Source organism: Geotrypetes seraphini, chromosome 6 (assembly GCF_902459505.1).
Source record: "Geotrypetes seraphini chromosome 6, aGeoSer1.1, whole genome shotgun sequence".
In the NCBI taxonomy this organism is placed as follows: Eukaryota; Metazoa; Chordata; class Amphibia; order Gymnophiona; family Dermophiidae; genus Geotrypetes; species Geotrypetes seraphini.
Window position 1 is genome coordinate 170,898,892 of NC_047089.1, and position 19,766 is coordinate 170,918,657.

Here is a 19,766-nt window from a genome sequence, read left to right on the forward strand (position 1 = left end):
TGGCCACTACTCACTTATCCTAAGCAAAGAAAAGGAAACAGAGACGCAGACGACTCTATGGAAATCTAGTGTGTGAGCCATATACTATGCTCATTTTCTTTTCATTTGCAATCTCATAGCCAGAATTTCAAAACTCCTCTTGCCCACTTGTAACTGGGGAGAGGGGGGGGGGGGGGATCAGTGTCTTTGCTTTAACTGGACCTCATTAGGAGACAGTGGTGGTAGTGGTAGCAATTTCCCAGGCACTGGCAAAAACACCAGGAAGAAGTGGCTGTGGCAGTGGTGGTACTGGTAGTGGCATATGAGAGTAGAAGGAAGGAACTTTACTACAAAGCAGGGACCTGGGCAGTAGGGGGGTAAGGAAACATTTTTGGCCATGATTAGAATTTGGGAGACAACAACAGATCGATGAGGTAAAAAATGAAAGGTTTCGGATCTGGAGAAGAAGACAATAAGATAGCTGAGTAGGGGGAGGTAGAAGGGAGCGAGAGGAGAAGAAGTGGGGAGGAGGAAGAGGGCTATGAGGAGACAGGAGGAGGTATGAGAGGCCTGCATGTGCATGGGTTAGGAGTGAAGTTAGGGAATATAGTTGCAAGTTGCTTGCTTTCTTTTAGGGGTGGGGAAGGAAGGCAAAGGATAAGAAATCTTATTAGTAGTGGAGAGAGCAGCACCAATTCAGCATGGATACCTGCAAAATTTAGAGAGGGGACCAACCTCTTGTCCATCCCAAAGCACACCTAGAGTATGGGGCAGTAGAGAAATGGAATGAGATAGCTGCACAAGGATGAGTTGGCGGTGTGCACTTCCACATTCCACATTCCCCATTTGCTTATGCTGATGCTTATGCTGATTATGGCTGTCTTGCTCCCGTTGTAGTCTCGAGAGACTATGGGAGCTCAAGGCAGTCATTTCTTATGAGCGATCTGCATGGGGCAAGAGCATGGGAAGATTGCTCCTGCCCCGAAAACCCACTAGACCACCAGGTAAGGCTTAAGGGGGGGGGGGGGGGGGCTTACAGGGCTTAAAATAGCCCGAAAAATTAAAAAAAATTTTTGTTGTTTTAAAATCGCGAATAAGTAAATCCGCAGATGCTGAAACTGCGGATTCAGAGGGGGAAGTGTAAAGAACAAAATCTCAAGCCTGGAAAGCAAGTCGGTGGACTGTGATGCCAGGCTGAAATCTTTGGAGGCGCAAGCCCTAGTCTGGGTTAAAGATAGCGGAAATTTGCATTTCAAGTATAAAATGTTGGAAAATGTAGTTAGAAGGTATAACCTTAGGGTTATTAATTTTCCTAAAGTAGTGTCTGTTTCTGCATTGGATATGTTTAAAAGGTATTTAAGTGAAATTTTGAAAGTGCCTGAGACATCATATCCGTCTCTATCAAAAATTTATTACTTGCTTAAGAAGGTAATATCTCAGAGTCCCAGTCAACAGAATCTTTTTGCTGATTGCTTGGACTTGACTAATTTCCTGTTGATTCAGATAGGGAATGGTTATTAAAACTTTTTTTTAGATACAGACATGTTTCCTTTATGACATATAAAGTAAGGATGTACCCAGATGTATCTAAGCCTACCTAAAAAAGAAGTAAACAGTTTTTACTTTTGAGACCGCAGGTTTTGCAGTTAGGAGCAACTTTTGTTCTGCAATACCCTTGCAAATGTGTACTAGTGTATCAACAGAATAGGTATGTTTTTTATGAGCCACAGCAGCTGTCTAAATTTATTGTTACTAAAGGTCAATTAACCTCCTCACCGTAAGGATTGAACCCAATAGATCTGCTCAGGAATTAATGGTTCTGGGGCTATCAAGCTGAGTCTTTATTTTCTTCTCTTTTTTGTTACCCTTATAATGTTTCTCAGTTATTCAGCTCCGTTCTCCGTAATTGTGGACTAACCATACTTTGATAATGTTTATTATCCTAAAAGTAGGGATCAAGTGTCATTGGCCCTTTATGATGAAAATATTTTCATTTCATTGTATTTTGCTTTTGACTGATAATTTTGTCAAATGTTAGAAAATTATAAATAAAGAATTTAAAAAAAAAAGAAAGGAAAGAAGGGCCAGAAGTTCATTCCCAGCAAATAAGGCTTAGAGGGGTTTTCAAATCCTTAGCCATAACTCACAGTTGGCCCTAATCTTTTTCTGCACTTCCTTGGAATTGAGAACCCTCTGTTCTTATCCCATGCTATTGTGAACTCTGTTACATTCTTGTCTATACCACCTCATCAATGCTAAAATTCTCAAAAGATTAATTTGTGTGTTTCTTGGAACTTATGTCTTTGTCTTTCTTATTAACCATATAGTTTAGGGTTTTAGAATTCTTTTTAGAATTAACAATTTGGTGGGGCCTAAGGCGCCTGGGCCAATCAGAATAGAGGCCGATCGGGGGTTCTGGGGGGGGGGCGGAAGTTGGGGAGGAGGGGGGTTCGTCGAGAGCAGGAGGGCCTGGGATCCCTCCTGCCCATAATGTAGTGGGGGGTTGGGGTAAGGGGGTCGCCTGGGCCAGGAGGGCTTGGGCTCCCTCCTGGTCCGAACATGTAGGGGGGTTGCCTGAGCCAGGAGGGGTTGGGCTCCCTCCTGGCCCGAATGTGTCGGGGTGTAGGGGGGGTCGCCTGGGCTCCCTCCTGGCCCAATCGAGTCGGGGAGGTCGCGGCTTCAACGGGGCAAGAGGGCTTGGGCTCCCTCTTGCCCCGATGTTGTCGGGAAGGGGGGGGTCGCGGTTTGCCATGGCAGGAGGGCTTGGCACCCTCCTGCCTGGATGGTTGTGGGGAGGGGGGGATTCTGTAACCGGTGTTGTTTTTGACAGACACCGGTTACAGAATCCAGCTTTTAGGCGAAGGACTGGCTCCTCCTTCGCCTAAAAGCCCTTCTGTTTGACGTTTTTGGCTTAGGCATTTTTTTGTTTCATTATGGCTTAAAAGTGTAGACGTGCTGTGGGGGTACTTTTAGACGTAGTGGAGATTGGGCGTTTAGGCAGGGGAAGGCCATAATCAAAACATGGACGTTTGTTTTGGTAATGGACACTTTCCTTGCTTCTGGGTTGAACGTTTAGGGACTTAGGCCAAAAGGGGACTTAGATGCTTTTTTTGATTATGTCCCTCCACGTCTCCACAAAAAGGGATTCTTTTCGGTCAGTCAGAGTTCCAAACAATAAGGTTTTTCTGTATAGCCAAAATATAGTCCCAGCATAAGTCCTTATTTTCTCTCAAAAAGACTTGTGCCTGAACCAGTGCCTCAGCACTGATTCCTCCAGCCGCAGTAGTGCTGGACAAGGTGGTGTGCTCCACGTGATGGAATGTTACCAAAATATGGCCCTCTATCCCTCCAATTTTAACGTGGGGCTAACCCCCACCACCTTGACTACAAAACAGTCTGTACTACCAAAAATAGTCCCTCCAGAAAAACCTGGATATTTGTAATCCAGCATAAGAGTTTATGGCCACTTGCACTTGCCTTGGATTAACAGACTTCCATGGGCTGCTCACTGGAAGGTATCCCTGTAAGTGGCTCCGGCTCCAACTCCAGTTCCATGGCCTGGAACTCTTCCAAAGGGACTGTAGGCGTCTCTACTCCTGCCTCTACCAGTTCCATACATTCAGGTACAGAACAGCTTGGCAGAGCTCCCAGCCCTGAGCTTTGCAACTGCCTTGGTTCACTCCAGCTTTCCTTCTGCCTTTCCAGTAGGGCAGACCTGAGGTTTAGGAGCTGGCAACCACGCCCCAAACGCTCAGGTGTACCGGATATCCTGTTTCTCTTTTCCTGATTATGAGGGGGAAGGGAAACCTGCAGTCTGGCACTAGGGCTCCCTCTGCTGCATACAGGAGGAACGGCAGGCAAAAGGCTACACTGTGGTTTAAACTGAGCAGCAGGGGAACTATCTGCTCTGGACATGGGCTTTATACTAGGGACAGTCCTAGCAGGCACACCTTCCATATCACTATATATATAAAGGTTTGGGGGAAGTAACTTGCATTGAGGGGCCATTACCACCCTAGCCACCTTACTGGACACACTTGATGGACCATAGTGGTCACCATCTACCCAGAAGAGAAACAGAACAAGAACATTTCATAGAAAATAGAAACAGCAAATAGTGGAGATGGCCATGGGGGATAATGTTTCAATGAGGGCTTGCATCAGGGGGTCCTTGTTTTTTTAATGTGTTTAAACTCAATATGTTTTCACAAACCCTAAAGCCTCTCATATAATCAGTTGATCCAACAAAGATACTACTACTGTACGGCATTAAAAACAGTGTTGAAAAGGAGTCACGTGATGTGGTGAGAGCAGCGGGATGTGTTTCTGCTGGGCTTCTGACCTCTAGATCTCATCCCCCTCCATCGAACCTTTAAATATACCAGTGGAAGCTAGCAACTTTATTAATATTCTATGGACATATTTCTCCTTCGCTGTGATCTAAATATGAGTGCAAATTCTCTTCAGAAAAACAAGAAGAAAGAAAAAGAAAACCCAAAATAATCTAATGACAAGATGACAGGCTCCTCTGGGAAGGCGGCTCCGTCTCTTTCTTCTAGCCACATAAAAGAGCTCACCTCCGCAGTACAGGTTCTGGATCCCCGAGGCAAGTTTCAAATCAGGAAGCAATGATATCTGATGTAGCCTGGCGCACTGGTGAGCTGGAGGTTCAGGTGGCAGCGGTCGAAGACACCATGACTGCGATGTTGGAAGCAATGGAGTCTTTACGGGAGCAGCTGAGGGTACAAGCTGATAAGATCGAAGATTTAGAAAATCGCTCCCGCAGAGATAATATTCAATTTGTGGGATTGCCGGAGTCTAACTCTGATGGCCATTTGATCTCTATCCTTGAACAATGGCTGCACGCGGAGTTGCCTATACCGGAGGGAATGGGCCTCATGAGACTGGAGAGAGCTCATCAGCTGGTACGTAAGTTTGCAGATCGACAATAGCCACATGTCGTTATAGCAAAAGTGCACAGTTATGTGCAAAAAGTGGCCTTGCTGTAAAATTATAAACTTTGGAGGGACACAAAATTTTCATAGTGAATATATTCCAATGTGTGATGCCTGTAAGGCAGGTTTAAGATTTAATATTAATAATGAGCTAATGATATTTTAGAAAGTTTATGTTCTGCAAGTATGAAAAAAAAAATTTAGGAAAGTGAAATTAAATTTCTTATAAACAGTCTTAATACAGCTGCTTTAACCATCCAATTTTCAACATAGATTATGTGATCTTTGTAAATTATTATTTTACAGTCTTGTAACTTATATATATTAAAAAAAGAATAAAGGCAGTGTTATTAAACTTAATTACTTGTAAAATACGTGCAGTGCTTTTCTATGTATAGAGATGAGTTCCTAGAATGGATTGCATATAGTTGTGGAAGATAATCAATCACTGGAAAATAGAACATGAATACAAAATAAAATAGAACTTAAATAAGGGGGGAAGTAGGGGGAGCATGGCTAATGGAATTCATTCCAAACTTCCCTGCTTGTGCGCATGTGAGTGCACTCATGCGCCTGTGCATTTTGTTTGTGGATATACAGTATGGGAGGGGGTGCCAAGTGTTTACTGTCCATGTGCATGTCAGTGATTCCTAAACCTGTCCTGGGGGAAGCCCAGCCAATCAGGTTTGTATACTAAGGAGGCAGTGTATGCAAATCAATCTCATGCATATCCAATGTGGTAGGATTACCAGATTTCCTCTTTAAAAAAAAAGAGGAAACATGGTCCCACCCTGTTATGCCTCCAGTCCTGTCCCAATCCACCTCCCGTCTTATTCCTCCCCCCAGGCCTGCCCCCACAAAATCCGTGTCTAGAGGATGTAGGCACATGCGTGGATGCTGACACGATGATGTCCCACGCATGCATGTGATGTCATCATGCCTGATGACCGTGTGCCACCTCCTCCGTTGGGGCTGTCTTCTGCCTCAATGGAGAATCAAGCAGCACTTTTAGGGAGTGGTGGAGTGGTAGCTGTGACCACTCTGGAGCAAGCGGAGAATGTATCGGATTTTGCTCATCCTGAACCCCAGAAAAATGCTGACAGTTTCCCGAGAGGTCAGAATCAGTTTAAAGAGGGTGCAGCTTCAATGGTGTGTCTTGAAAGAGTTCCCAAAAGCTTACAACATTCTAGCCTGGTGAGTGTCAGTTCTGGTGAAACCTGCTACAGTAACTTTGGGGTCAATTTGGTCAGCGTTAGTGGATTTAGGCCCTCTTTTACTAAGCCAATGAAAAGGTTTCTACCTTGGCTTGGGGCGCTAAATGCTCTGACACCGCTCCGACGCTCATAAGAATTCTATGGATGTCGGATCAGGGTTGGGACATTTAGATCTCTGTGCCTCTACCACTGCTTAGTAAATGGGGAGGTTAAAACAAATGGTGAGTGAAAGAATTGCAGTAGTGGAAGAGACTTTGAGGAAGTTAGAAGATTAGCACAACATTCTAGAGGGGTCTGATATCAACACAAACTGAGCAAGTATACTTTCTTTTGCAGGGAAAGGGGGGTGGCGCTGGGATCATCCTACTTAAGAAGTGTAGAGAGTATTTTTAATTCTTTGCCTGTACTTCAGTGAAGGATTTTGCACTGCACACTCTACATTTACATATGTACCTGCTATCTTTGCCAGGCAGGATCAGTGTAATGGTATTAGGGCCCTAGGGAAATCATTGGTCTTACTCCCCCCAATATCACTGTCATTCTCTGGGTAAATGGGTTAGTTCAAAACTGTAAATTTCTAGAAAGAGCTAGAAACCTCTCAGAATAAATATTCAAACCCAAAAAACAGGTTTCTGTGCCACAACTTAAAAGTTATGTCAATGTTGAGAGGAAAGGTCTCAGATATCCTGCTTCGTTCAATGAATGAACATTGGATTTACAAATGCAGGGTGGATTATCGTTCATCGACCAAAACCTCTCACTCATTCATTTAAAGCTTGTGTGAATCTATCATACTCAATAAATATCAGCCCAAAATTGCACTTATCTTAAAACTTCTTCCAAAGTGCTTCAGTGCCTTTGTGCAAAGTATGCTATGCAATGAAGTGTTCACCCAACGGGTCCCATTTCACCAATCAATAATGGCTTTCTCGGGGGGTGAGGGGGGGTTCATGGAAATGTTGACAGCTGTGACATTCACTTCCAGAAAATGCACCTGTATGTCTTCATTGGTTGCTACTGGAATTTAGACCTACTGGTATATATAAGTTCCACAGAAATCTATATGATAAGGAGCCACAATCTAAATGTTTATATCCCTGGAAGGGCCTTGAGATCTGCAGACTCTCAAACTATAGATCTACCCCAACATGGTTACAAGACAACAGGCATTTTTCTGGAAGGCTCCTGAGCTTTGGAACAAGCTTCCTGTAAGTTTGCAGTAGGAACCCTCTTTACATATTTTAAGAAAAAATTAAGAACATATTTATTTGAAAAGGCCACGGGGCGTGTGGGAAGGGGGATTGCTAAAGTGGGTTGGTCCTCTCTGCAAAATATAAGTTAAATCAGTTAAAAGTAAATGTTTATATTTTTAATCTATTGTGTGTATGTATGGCTAAGTTGTAACTAACTAAGCTATAATCTGATATTTTGATATTGTATCCAACTCTGACATATTATTGAAGGATGGTTTAGCAAAAAGTTTAAATTACTGTTAAATGACATCATTTTTGGGTCTTATCTGCCTTTGATATGACAACAAAAGGGTGCTGATCATAGAAACATAGAAAGATGACGGCAGATAAGGGCTACAGCCCATCAAGTCTGCCCACACCATTGACCCACCCTTATAAGTCTACTGGCCCCCTTAACTCTACTGACCTGCTCTATTAAGTCAATATCCTAGCGACCCTATTCATTGGTATGACCCTTGCAGTGATCCCACATAGGTATCCCATTTATTCTTGAAGTCTGGGATACTGCGGGCCTCGATCACCTGTACTGGAAGCTTGTTCCAATGCTTTATCATTCGTTCCCTGAAGAAGTACTTCCTGACGTCTCCACGAAACTTCCCTCCCCTGAGTTTGAGCGGATGTCCTCTTGTGTTCGAGGGTCCTTTGAGAAGAAAGATATCATCTTCCACCTTGACCCGTCCCGTGACATACTTAAATGTCTCAATCATGTCTCCCCTATCCCTACGCTCCTCGAGAGTATAGAGCTGCAATTTGTTCAGTCTTTCTTCGTACGAGAGACCTTTTAGCCCCGAGACCATCCTGGTGGCCATCCGCTGAACCGACTCAATTCTGAGCACATCTTTACGGTAATGTGGCCTCCAGAATTGCACACAGTATTCTAGATGAGGTCTCACCATGGCTCTGTACAATGGCATCATGACCTCAGGCTTCCTGTTGATGAAACTTCTCTTGATACAACACATCATCTGCCGTGCCTTAGATGAAACCTTCTCCACTTGATTGGCAGTCTTCATGTCTGCACTGATGAACACTCCCAAGTCTCGTTCTGCCATAGTCTTGGTCAAAGTTTCTACATTCAAGGTGTAATTTCTGCATGGATTTCCATTTCCAAGATGCATGACCTTACATTTCTTGGCGTTGAAGCCCAGCTGCCAGATAGAGGACCAACTTTCTAAAGTACGGAGGTCCTGTTCCATAGTATCCTGTAGATTGTAGCCGTTTACGATATTGCATAGTTTGGCGTCATCAGCGAATAAGGTTACCTTACCTTGAAGCCCTTGAGTCAAATCCCTAATGATTATGTTGAAGAGAAGTGGACCCAAGACCGAGCCCTGCGGCACTCCGCTGGTCACTTCCGACGTTTTAGAGAGGGTACCGTTAACCATCACCCTCTGAAGTCTGCCACTTAGCCAATCTTTAACCCATGTAGTTAGTGTTACTCCTAACCCTATCGATTCCATCTTATTCAGCAGTCTGCGGTGTGGGACGCTGTCAAAAGCTTTGCTGAAGTCAAGGTATACGACGTCCAAGGACTCTCCCGAGTCCAGCCTTCTTGTTACCCAGTCAAAGAAGCTGATAAGATTGGACTGGCAGGACCTACCCTCGGTGAATCCATGTTGACTAGGGTCCCGGAGATTCCCCTCATTCAAGATCGTATCTAATTTATGCTTAATTAGTGTTTCCATGAGTTTACACACTATTGAAGTGAGACTCACCGGTCTATAGTTCGCAGCCTCAGCCTTGCATCCCTTTTTATGCAGAGGAACAACGTTGGCTGTTTTCCAGTCTAATGGAACTTTCCCCGTGCTTAGTGAGAGATTGAAGAGCACGGCCAACGGTTCCGCCAGAACATCTCTCAATTCTCTAAGCACTCTTGGGTGTAAATTGTCCGGTCCCATGGCCTTGTTCTCCTTGAGCCTTGTCAGCTCGCTGTAGACGTCTTCAGGTGTGAACTCAAAATTCTGAAACGGGTCTACCGCAATTTGTTTTGCCTTCAACTGTAACATCCTTCCATCACATGCCCAGTTATTTAAGCAGCTTATTACTGTTCCTGCAACAATTTTGCATGAGGTAAAACTCTTTAAAGTTTATAAATCTTTCCTTTTGGCTAAGTCTTAATAATAATATTGTAATTTATAGCTAAAGAGACATATGATCAAGGAAATGTTTTATTTTACTTTTGTGATTATGATAAACACTAGTCTTTAAGCCTGTTACATTAACGGGTGCTAGAATAGATATGTGTCAGGCTTTCTTTCTTTCTTTCTCTCTCCTTGGCCGCAGTCTGTCTGTCTTTCTTTCTGTCTCTCTCTTTCCTCGGCTGCCCATCACCACCCATTGCCTGCTCCATCTTTCCAGCAGTAGCCCTTCTCCCTTCCTTTTACCTCCCCCGTGTCCAGCAGCACCCCTTCCCTGCTCCTCCTGTCCAGCAGCAGTAGCCCTTCTCCCTTCCTTTTACCTCCCCCCTGTTTAGCATCACTTCTTTCCTGCTCCCCCTGTTCAGCAGTAGCCCTTCTCCCTTCCTTTTACCTCCCCCCTGTTCAGCAGCACTTCTTCCCTGCTCCCCTGTTCAGCAGTAGCCGTTCTCCCTTCATTTTACCTTTTACCCGGTTTTCATGGTGGTCTGCAGTGGTTTCGGGGTCACTGCGTCATGGAAGAAAGGCAGTGTTTAAACCACCGCAGGCTCCTACTGATGGGGAAACTGCCGCAAGCTCTACTGCGCATGCGGAAACCGCTGAACGAAAGTCGCCACTCTCCTTCTGCCCCACGTGCCGCAAGCCGCCCCACGCGCCTCAAATCGAATTCGGCATGGAGGCACACATCGCGGCGGCAGGGATCACGGCCTTCTAAGTGCGCATGCGCGCTTAGGGTTTTATTATAGAGGATACCAAGGGCCTCAGAATAGTACCTGGTGGGCCACGAGTTGGAGACCACTGATATAGAATGATCAAACCATGTTAACTTAGGATATGAATGTAAATTCTGGATATGCAAGTATTATTCTAGGAAGTTAAACTGTACTATACAATTGTCACTGTAACTCATTTGACAAATGTAAGTCGTTTGTCCAAATATTATATAGTAACCCGTTCTGAGCTCTCTGGGGAGGGTGGGGTATAAAATGAATATCCTGGACAAGTGGATATCCTGAACAAGTGATTTGACCAGCCAGGAGCCATTTCTAACTGGTTAGATCACTTTGAATATTGATCCCAAAATGTTCTAATGCATTTTTCCCTTTGAAAGACAGCCTGTAAATCTCTGGGCAGAGTACTCATGCACCTGCAGCCTTCCTGGGCACAGATGAATGACACGCCTAGCTAATGATCCTTTAGGCTGAACATCTATAGCACGAAGAACTCGACTGGCTACTTCTTTTTTTTTTATGTTCAAAATTTTTTATTGGTATTTTATAGCAAAATAGAAACAGAAAAAGATCATGAACAGAGGAAGTAACAATAGCAACATTGCTGTAATAGACCTAATTCTGAACAAAGGAAAGTGGGATAACATGTCATAAAGAATAGAAGTCATCATTACTTATAACAATATAATATATAATACACAGGTGTACATGACAAAAAAGAAAAAGAAAAGAAAAGCAGCATGTCATAATAAGAGGAAGTTACCAAAAAAATCTAGCATATATATAGTGCATGTAATAAATAACACTTTAATTATGAAATTCAAATACAGGATCCCAAATGTCATGGAATTTTGCTAGAGAATCACACTTTTCCGCATATATACGCTCATATTTGACAATAAGAGAAACATAAGCCTACCAAGCATTATAGGATACCAAGTGGAATGATTTCCAGTTAGATAGAATTTCCTTAATTGCAACCAGAATTAAGCTTTGTAAGAGTAAAGACTGAGGTACTTTGAGGAGAGGGGAAGGGAGTACCCCTGCGCCAAATATCACAACTGCAAATGACAAGGGAAAATGTACATGTAGCATAGAAGAGATCTTTTTCCATACGGAATCCCAGAATGATTTCAGTAATATACAGTCATATATCATATGTTTAAACGTGGCCCCATTAGAGCCACAGGACCAGCACCGATCAGTATATTGTGATCCTAGTTTAGCCAGGCTACTTCTTAACTTGCTCCTTCTTAACTTTTCCTAATATCCCTCCTGCTTCTTCTAGATTTACTTTATTTTGGATATGTACAAAGAAAAAAGTAGAGCCCTTGGTATGTCAATAAAATCCAAGCTGAGTCACACCGAGATCCATCAAGCCCAGGATCCTTTTTCCGACCGTGGTCAGACCAGCTTGTGAGTACTCATCAGATCCTCAAAAAGAGATCTAATTCCCATAGTTATTTTCAAGGAATGAACAGTGGCTCTTTCCAAGCCTACCTGACCAATAATTTTTTATAGAATTTTCCCCTAAGAACTTATTAATTCCTCTTTTCAATCCTGCTATGTTGGTCCTATTAACTATATTCTCTAGTAACAGATTACACACCGCATAAGGAAAAAAAAATTATACAATTTGTTTTTCCTCTGCTGCTTATTAGCTTCATGGAATGTCCTCTTGTTTGTGTGTTGCTTGAAAGGTTAAACAACCATTCCCTATTTAACTCCTCCACCTTGTTTGTGATTTTATAAAATTCTATGTATCATAAGCTCGTTGGGGGGGGGGGGGGTGTTGTATTTCCATCCTGTTTTTCTTGCCTTTCTCAGAACCTTTTATAGATCCACTATTTTGGGAAAGCATGACCAGAACAGCACACAGTACTCAAAGTACAGACACTTGGATATCTAAAAGTAAAGAAAACAATTATAGGCGATGCTCTTTTCAGACTGACTTAATATATTGTCCTCTTGGAAGCTGGTTATAAATGTATTAAATCAGCCCAATAAAAAAGGTTTTGCTACAACTTGTTAGATAACCTTTCATTTCTGCCTATATGCACAATGAAATTCTACATTTTGGAAAGATTAGCTGTGCTATCCTTTAAAATTTTTGAATTCAAAAGTCTCATAAAGGGCTCTTTTTTCAGAGCCATACTAGTGGCAAATGTGACAAAAGCCCATTCAATTCCTATGAGCTTCATTGCATTTGCCACACTGGAATTGCTAGCGGGGCTTTGTAAAGGGAGCCCAAAATTAGACAGTTCAATTTTGAAAAAACAAAAAACACACAACAAGGTGCTTCCTTCCAAATTAACTTCATTTTATTCTGAGATTCCCTGGAAGCTATACAATGGGAGCTATTTCTTTAAGGTCACATACCTCCCCCCTCCCCCATTTAAGCCATGGTAGATATTTCTATTGCGCCCTGGAGCGCTAAATGTTCTGGCACTTATAGAATTCTTAAGAGAGTCAGAGCAGCGTTGGGGCATTTAGCACTCCGGGCCACGATAAAAACCTCTACTGTGGCTTAGTAAAAGAGGGCCTTAATTAGCAAATCCAATGGAACATTGCCAATATACTCTTAGCAGGATTTATGTAAAATGCTTTTTCCAAAAAGGATTTGTTTGTCATGTTACTGCATATCTTAATATAGAGCTGTTTTTCCAATATACCTATGACGGGCAGGGCTATAAGCTGGTGCCCAATGATAGGCATCAAATATATGCATAGATTATAGACTACTAGCCTTTATATGCATTGTTGGCATGAATAATTGGTATTTACGCATGTTAGTGCTAGAAACTATTTTATATAGTGCAGATCAAAATAACAGGAGCTCTTTTATCAAACAGCAGTAAAAAATGGTCTTTCTTGTGTGCTAAAGCCATTTTTATCACGGGGGTAAAATGGTTGAATTTCTTATTTTTCGTATTAATGGCCAAGTGCTAATTTTGCCATTAGCGCATGCCACTAAAACAGATTATGTAGGCAGCAACAGACAGATTCTGTATAGGATGCCAGTCTCAGCAGCTTCCTAAGAAGCAGCTAAGAATCACACACCAGTATCCCTGCACCCCTAGGTCTACCCGACAACCCCACCCCCATTCCATGTACCTTGTAGGAGAAATTCTGGCCAGCAGGCCTGCCACTCCAAAATAGTGGGCCTTCCCTATCCCAGTGCATTCTGGGATGCACTGGAAAGGGACTGAAGGCCCTGATTAGCTCAAATGCCTAAGTCCCCTCCCATAGGAGGGGACTTAGGTATCTGGCCAATCAGAGTCTTAGACCACTCCCAGTGTATCCCAGGATGCACTGGAAAGGAGGCCTAAAACTCCAATTGGCCCAGGTGCCTAAGGCTCCTCCTTTGGGGGGGCCTTAGGCATCTGAGCCAATTAGGGTGCACTGGGAAGAGGCCTATAACTCCAATTGGCCAAGGTGCCTGAGATGCAGTGAGAGTGGCCTAAGGCCCCTCCCATAGGTACTGAGTTGTAAGGAATTTATCAAAGTACATACGTTTTCAGCCTGTTCCTGAAGGTGAGACAGTTTGTCTCAGTCCTTATAGATGTGGGAAGGCTGTTCCAGGTTCTTGTGGCTGTTTAAGTGAACAGGGTGTTGAATATTTATTTGTATTTTACTCCCTTGGATGAGGAGATGATCAGTTGGCAAGTGTTGCTGATTCTGAGTGATGCGAAGGAGGATTTGGAGAACACGTGAATTATTTGTTCAGGAGAGTTGGTGTCAAGGGCATGGTAGATGATGCAGGATATGTCCATGGCCCTACACTGACCGTGCTCTCTTCAAATTTGCGTACTAGAACTGGCACATACTCTTTATAGAATTGTGCTTCTCAAGCTGAGAGCGTAACTTTTAATTGTGCCAATTAGCATCAATTATGAAGTGTTAATTGCCAATTAGCGGTACTGTTGGGCCAATCAATTATTTTATGCACACAAATCAGCTGTGCCCACCAACTTGCAAGCACAACTTATGACGGCATATACAGAATGGGGGGGAGGGGGGGAAGTGCTAAATGCCCCACATTGTGGTGTCTGCATCTCGATGCCCAGTTATATAATTGTTCCCTTAGTATTTGGAGTCATTGGTGATGCACCAATGAGTGTATAAAATATATATTCTTGACAAGGATCTCTAAAGAGATTTTTGACAATATTCACTAGCTCTATTATAGTTAAATTCCAGTGTTGAAGCATAAGGAAGTGATTTCATGAATAACCTTGACTCCAGGAAATCCAAGGAGGGTGATACTTTTGAAGCTTTAATACAATAATGACCTAGCAACAAACCATTCCTGAAAGATGAAATCACGCCCTGAAGCTACCAAAGAGCTGATCTTCTGGATGAAATCAAACTGAGTGTCAAAAAGAATCTGTTCCAAACCAATCGAATGTAAATAATAAAGAAATGTGTACCAGGCTTTGGGCTAAAGTGGAAGGGACAGAGTATGGTTTCTCAATTCCTATCCTCACGCTAAAAACAAGATAAACTGTTTGCAACCTTTGACAAGACCCTCTACAACAGAAAACACAGCTTTGTATAACAACAGTCAGTGGTTGTAGGAAGGGTGAGCAGCGCCGGGGCAATGGCGCCCCTCCCTGACTTTTTCCCTGATCCCCCCCCAACTGCATATATGCTCCCTTCCCTTTTCCCGTACCTTTTTTACTTCTCTGTTGTGAGCAGCATGCCCAAGTCGGCTCGCCCTTTGACGTCATGGGTCCCGGAAGTGATATCAGAGAGGGAGTGCTGATGCTGACACGGGCAGCAACCAATTAAGGACCTTTTTTTTGCTGAAGAGGTTTCTGTGGTGGCCCGGAGCACTAAATGCTCCAACACTCATAGAATTCCTAAGAGCATTGGAGCATTTAGCGCCCAGGGCTGAGGTAGAAACCTGTACTACAGCTTAGTAAAGGGGTCCTTAATTGGCAAAATTCCCTTAATAGGTTTAATAATTAAAAAAAAAAAAAATTAATTGGGCGATAGGCACCTACCCGATTCTATAAAAGGCAGTGACTTATTGCATGATGTTTAGGGGCACCTAACGTTTAATTTGATTACACCCCTTCTGGATTTAGTACGCTAGGGGGCTCATAATCGAAAGAGAAAAACATCTAAAAATTGGCCTAAGTCGGCACTTGGACGATCATCAGCCAAAAACGTCCAATTGCCGATAATCAAACCAAGTTTTGGATATATTTCTAAATGACCTAGGCCTTCATAGTGCCGCTGAACGACCATAGTTAAACGGGGCGTTTCAGGAGGACTGTCGAGGGCAGGACGTGGGCAGGCTTAGACTTAGTCGTACTGCATGTATAACTGAAAGTTTTATACAGCACAGGATCGACGGAACTTGGACTAAGTCACAAAAACCCACCTGAAGTGACCAAATAAGCACTGCAAACACATAATATAGACCCCCACACACTACCCGAGTGACCACCGACCCCCCCATAAAATATTAAACACAACTTGAAAATTGTGCCTTCAAAACATCATGACCTGGCAGCCTGGCATAGGAAAGCCCAGTCGTGCTGCACAGAAGCGTCTTAAACCATCTTGGGGGTGGGTTAGGGACCCATAGAGAGGTAGATCCATGCCCATAAGCCCCTGTAATCACTGCATTGATATTGGAACATGTGCACTCTCCTATACACCCCCAAATCCCTTTTTTTTACTAGCATATAAAGTGACTTCTGCAGCCATAAGGGCTATTGGGGTGGTAGATAGGTAGGTCTAGGGGATTCTGGAGATGGTTTGGGGGGGGGCTCACCATGCCCTATAAAGGGAGCTGTAGTGAGATGAAGACATGGCACCCTTTTTGTGAAGTTCACAGCAGTGCCGTGTAAGGTATCCCACTATTTGTCTGGGTGTTCAGTCCATTACTTTGCAGACCCCTCCCACGTCCAACAGGGTTTGTTCTAGGTGTTTTTGACTTTGACGAAAAATTGGACGAAAATGTGGTATAAAGATGGATGATTTAGCGGTTTGGACGTATAGTTAGACGATTTTTGAAACGAAAAAAAATTTTGGACGTATTTTTTGAAAATGTGTCCTAAGCTATTTTTCACTTTGGACGACTTGTGACTTGGACGAAAATGGACTTAGACGTTCCTTTCGATTATGCCCCTCCATGTGTTCAATCCCTTCCCGCAATCTGGGAGTTGCAGAAATCCAAACACTTTTCCGAGCATGTGCTCCCAGGGGAATGGACCCCAAGTCTGAAAAGAGTGGTACAAGTAGGCTGGCTCCACAGATCCACTGAAGCTTCTTTGTGAAGCAGCAGTCCGGCTCTGCAGAACTGCATCCTTTATTCCAGCAAAGGACACCACACGGGGTCTCAAGGCACTTAATCTACCAAAAAAAAAGAGCTTTAAGCAAAAAAATGAGAAAAAGATGCAGAGCATATCCAAAAGACTTCTACACGGAATGAAGGCAGAAATTGAAATTACAGGGTGCTCTAACTCTCTCTAAGGTGGGAGGAGCATGTGCTCAGAAAAGTGTTTGGATTTCTGCAACACCCAGATTGCGGAAAGGAATTGAACAAACAAAAAACAAAGTGGAGAAATGATGTTCCTGAGATGAACTTTATTAATATTAAAATAATATTAAAACTTGGCAAACTACATAAGAACTTCTAGGACGCAATCTGCTGAAAAGCTTTGGACCCAACACGGTCCATGTTTCGACAGAATGTATTCTTCAGGGGTCCCTATGAAGTCCTATGGTAAAGATACATGGATAAAAATGCCAGTCGGAAATAAACTGTTCCGTAGAAGCTGTGTGCAGGACATGGGCTCAAAAAGTTATAGGAGGAAAAGACCTCAAGTGCTCCAGACATACGGTATAGAAACAATTCTTGCCTTATATCTATAATCAGGAGCTATCATTTGTCTTTTCTATTCTCTATGGGCTCCTTTTACTAAGCTGCGGTAGTGTTTTTAGCGTGCGCTGCGGAAAAACTAATGCCAGCTCAATGGAGGCGTTAGCATCTAGCGCGCGTGCTAAAACCGCTAGCACAGCTTAGTAAAAGGAGCCCTATGTCTGGAGCACTTGTGGTTTTTTCCTCCTATAACAGAATTTGCTAGGTGTGTTCAGCCGCTTTTTGGTTGAGTTATCAGTTTGGGATTTTAGTTTTATAGTGCAAACATTTTTTGAATGCATGAAAATTCCTGGGTAAAACACACTAAAATATCTATAACAATCATCGTGTTTAAAGATAATCTCATTCCACTTGACTCATAAATGTAGATTATAAGAACAAATAAAGCTGTAAAATTTCACATGGAAATGTCAAGTGGTTGCTGAGAAAATAACAAAAACAACAGCAACCTCTTGAGGGTTTTGTTTGTGGGTTTTTTTTTTGCCTCACCCTGTATGTTCAAGTTTGTCTATGGCAGGGGTAGGGAACTCTGGTCCTCGAGAGCCGTATTCCAGTCGGGTTTTCAAGATTTCCCCAATGAATATGCATTGAAAGCAGTGCATGCAAATAGATATGCATATTCATTGAGGAAATCCTGAAAACCCGACTGGAATACGGCTCTCGAGGACCGGAGTTCCCTACCCCTGGTCTATGGAATGCCATTTATAATCTTTCAACTAGCCCTCCCTTCTATTCCAATGCTTACACCATAACAATCATAAACAAGTCTAGAATGTGGGAGCTGGTATTAATGTTTGTGGCTAAAATATGCGTGAACGTTTGTATTTTATAACCTATGGGGCTCATAATCGAAACAGAAATACGTTTAAAAACTGGCCTAAATTGGCACTTGGACGATTAATAACACAATCGAACCGGGTTTTAGACGTATCTAAAAATGGCTTAGGCCTTCACAGTGCTGCAGTAAGCCCAGAGCTAATAGGGGCATTTCAGGAGGAGTGTCAAGGGCGGGACATGGGCTGTTCTAGACTTAGTCGTACTGCCTGTATAACCGAAAATTTTACAACACTGCCTAGACGGAACTTGGACATTGTGACTTAGGCCATCTAAAACCTGGTCTAAGTCCACAGAAGATATCCAAAGTGATCAGATAACCATAGCAGGGACAAAATACAGACCTCCTCACACTGCCCCAGTGATCACTGACCCCCTCCCCCCATAAAAATCATAATAACAACTTTATATATCTGTCTCCAGAACATCAACACCTGGCAGCTTGGCATAGAAAAGCCTAGTAGAGCTGCACAGAGGTAGCTTAAGTGGTCTTGGGGGTGGGTTAGTGAACCATCGAGAGGAGGACCAGGTACATAAGCCACTCTAATCACTGCATTCATGGTGAAACTTGTGTACTCCCCAAAAATCCCCAAACCCCTTTTGTACTGCCATATAAGTGGCACCTGCAGCAATAAGGGCAATTGGGGTGGTAGACAGGTGGGTCTAATCGATTCTGGGGGGGTGTTTTGGGGGGCTCACTATGACCTATAAGTTTGTTGTGGTGAGATGTGTATGTGGCACCCTTTGTGTGAAGTTCAGAGCAGTGTCCTGTAAGGTACCCCACTACTCTGGTGCAATGTTTAGGTGTCCAGCCCATCATTTTGCTAACCCCGCCCACATCCAAAAGGTCTTTTTCTAGGCATTTTTGACTTGGATGAATTTTTGGACGAAAATGGGGTATAAAGATGGACAACTTAGCGGCCTGGATGATCAGACGGCTGGACGTACAATTAGAAGATTTTTGGAAAAAAAAAAATGTTGGACATATTTTTTGAAAATAGACCTTTTCCCATGTCCGACTTAAGGCGACTTGCGACTTAGGCCCAAAACGGACTTAGACATTTCTTTTGATTATGTCCCTCCATGTATGTATTTCATGACTCCCCAAAGACTTCTCCCTTGCCTACTTTCCCCCATGGTGTTCTTTTACAAACTTTTCTAACCAGCTTCACCTCGTAAGAGAAAAATTGAATGCCTTCTGATACACGTAGTTGCTTAATATCCAATGTAGTGGTGCAGAATCTGCATAAGCACAGAAATTGTCCCACAGGAATATTATTCTGTACCTTTTTGGGATGGTGAGTGATGTAAGGGACTAAGTTATCCTGAAAGTCAATAGAATCAGATGATTACCAGTGGCTAAAATCCTGATATTTTACAAAATAATAATAATAATCTTGTTGGAAATCCACATGGTTAGTAAAATTGAAATGAGTATCACACTGATTTTAACCAGTCATAATCAGTGGCATAGCCGTGTGTAGGCTTGGGTGGGCAGGGGCCCACCCAGCAACAGTTTACCTTTGCTGTAGCTGGCAGGCATCCCTAAGCCCTGCCAGCTGACGATCTCCTCTAAAGTGGCCAGTCCTCCCTTCTACCAAGTATGCATTTGGTGACAACATCCCTGGGCCACTGACTCTGGTATCCTGATGCAAAACTGAGCATGCATGAGATGGCTGGCGTCAACAGCTCAGGGACACTGCTAAGGTTTTTATATTTTGAGGCCCACTCAAAATTACCGTATTTTCACGCATATAACGCGCGCGTTAT

The 19,766-nt window shown here is 43.1% G+C and overlaps 1 protein-coding gene across 1 annotated transcript in view; it reads left to right on the forward strand.

Annotated features, from left to right (window-relative positions):
- The window catches only part of ARHGAP6 (Rho GTPase activating protein 6), an 825,592-nt gene that overhangs the window by 64,347 nt on the left and 741,479 nt on the right, over positions 1-19,766 (forward strand). The window lies entirely within an intron of this gene.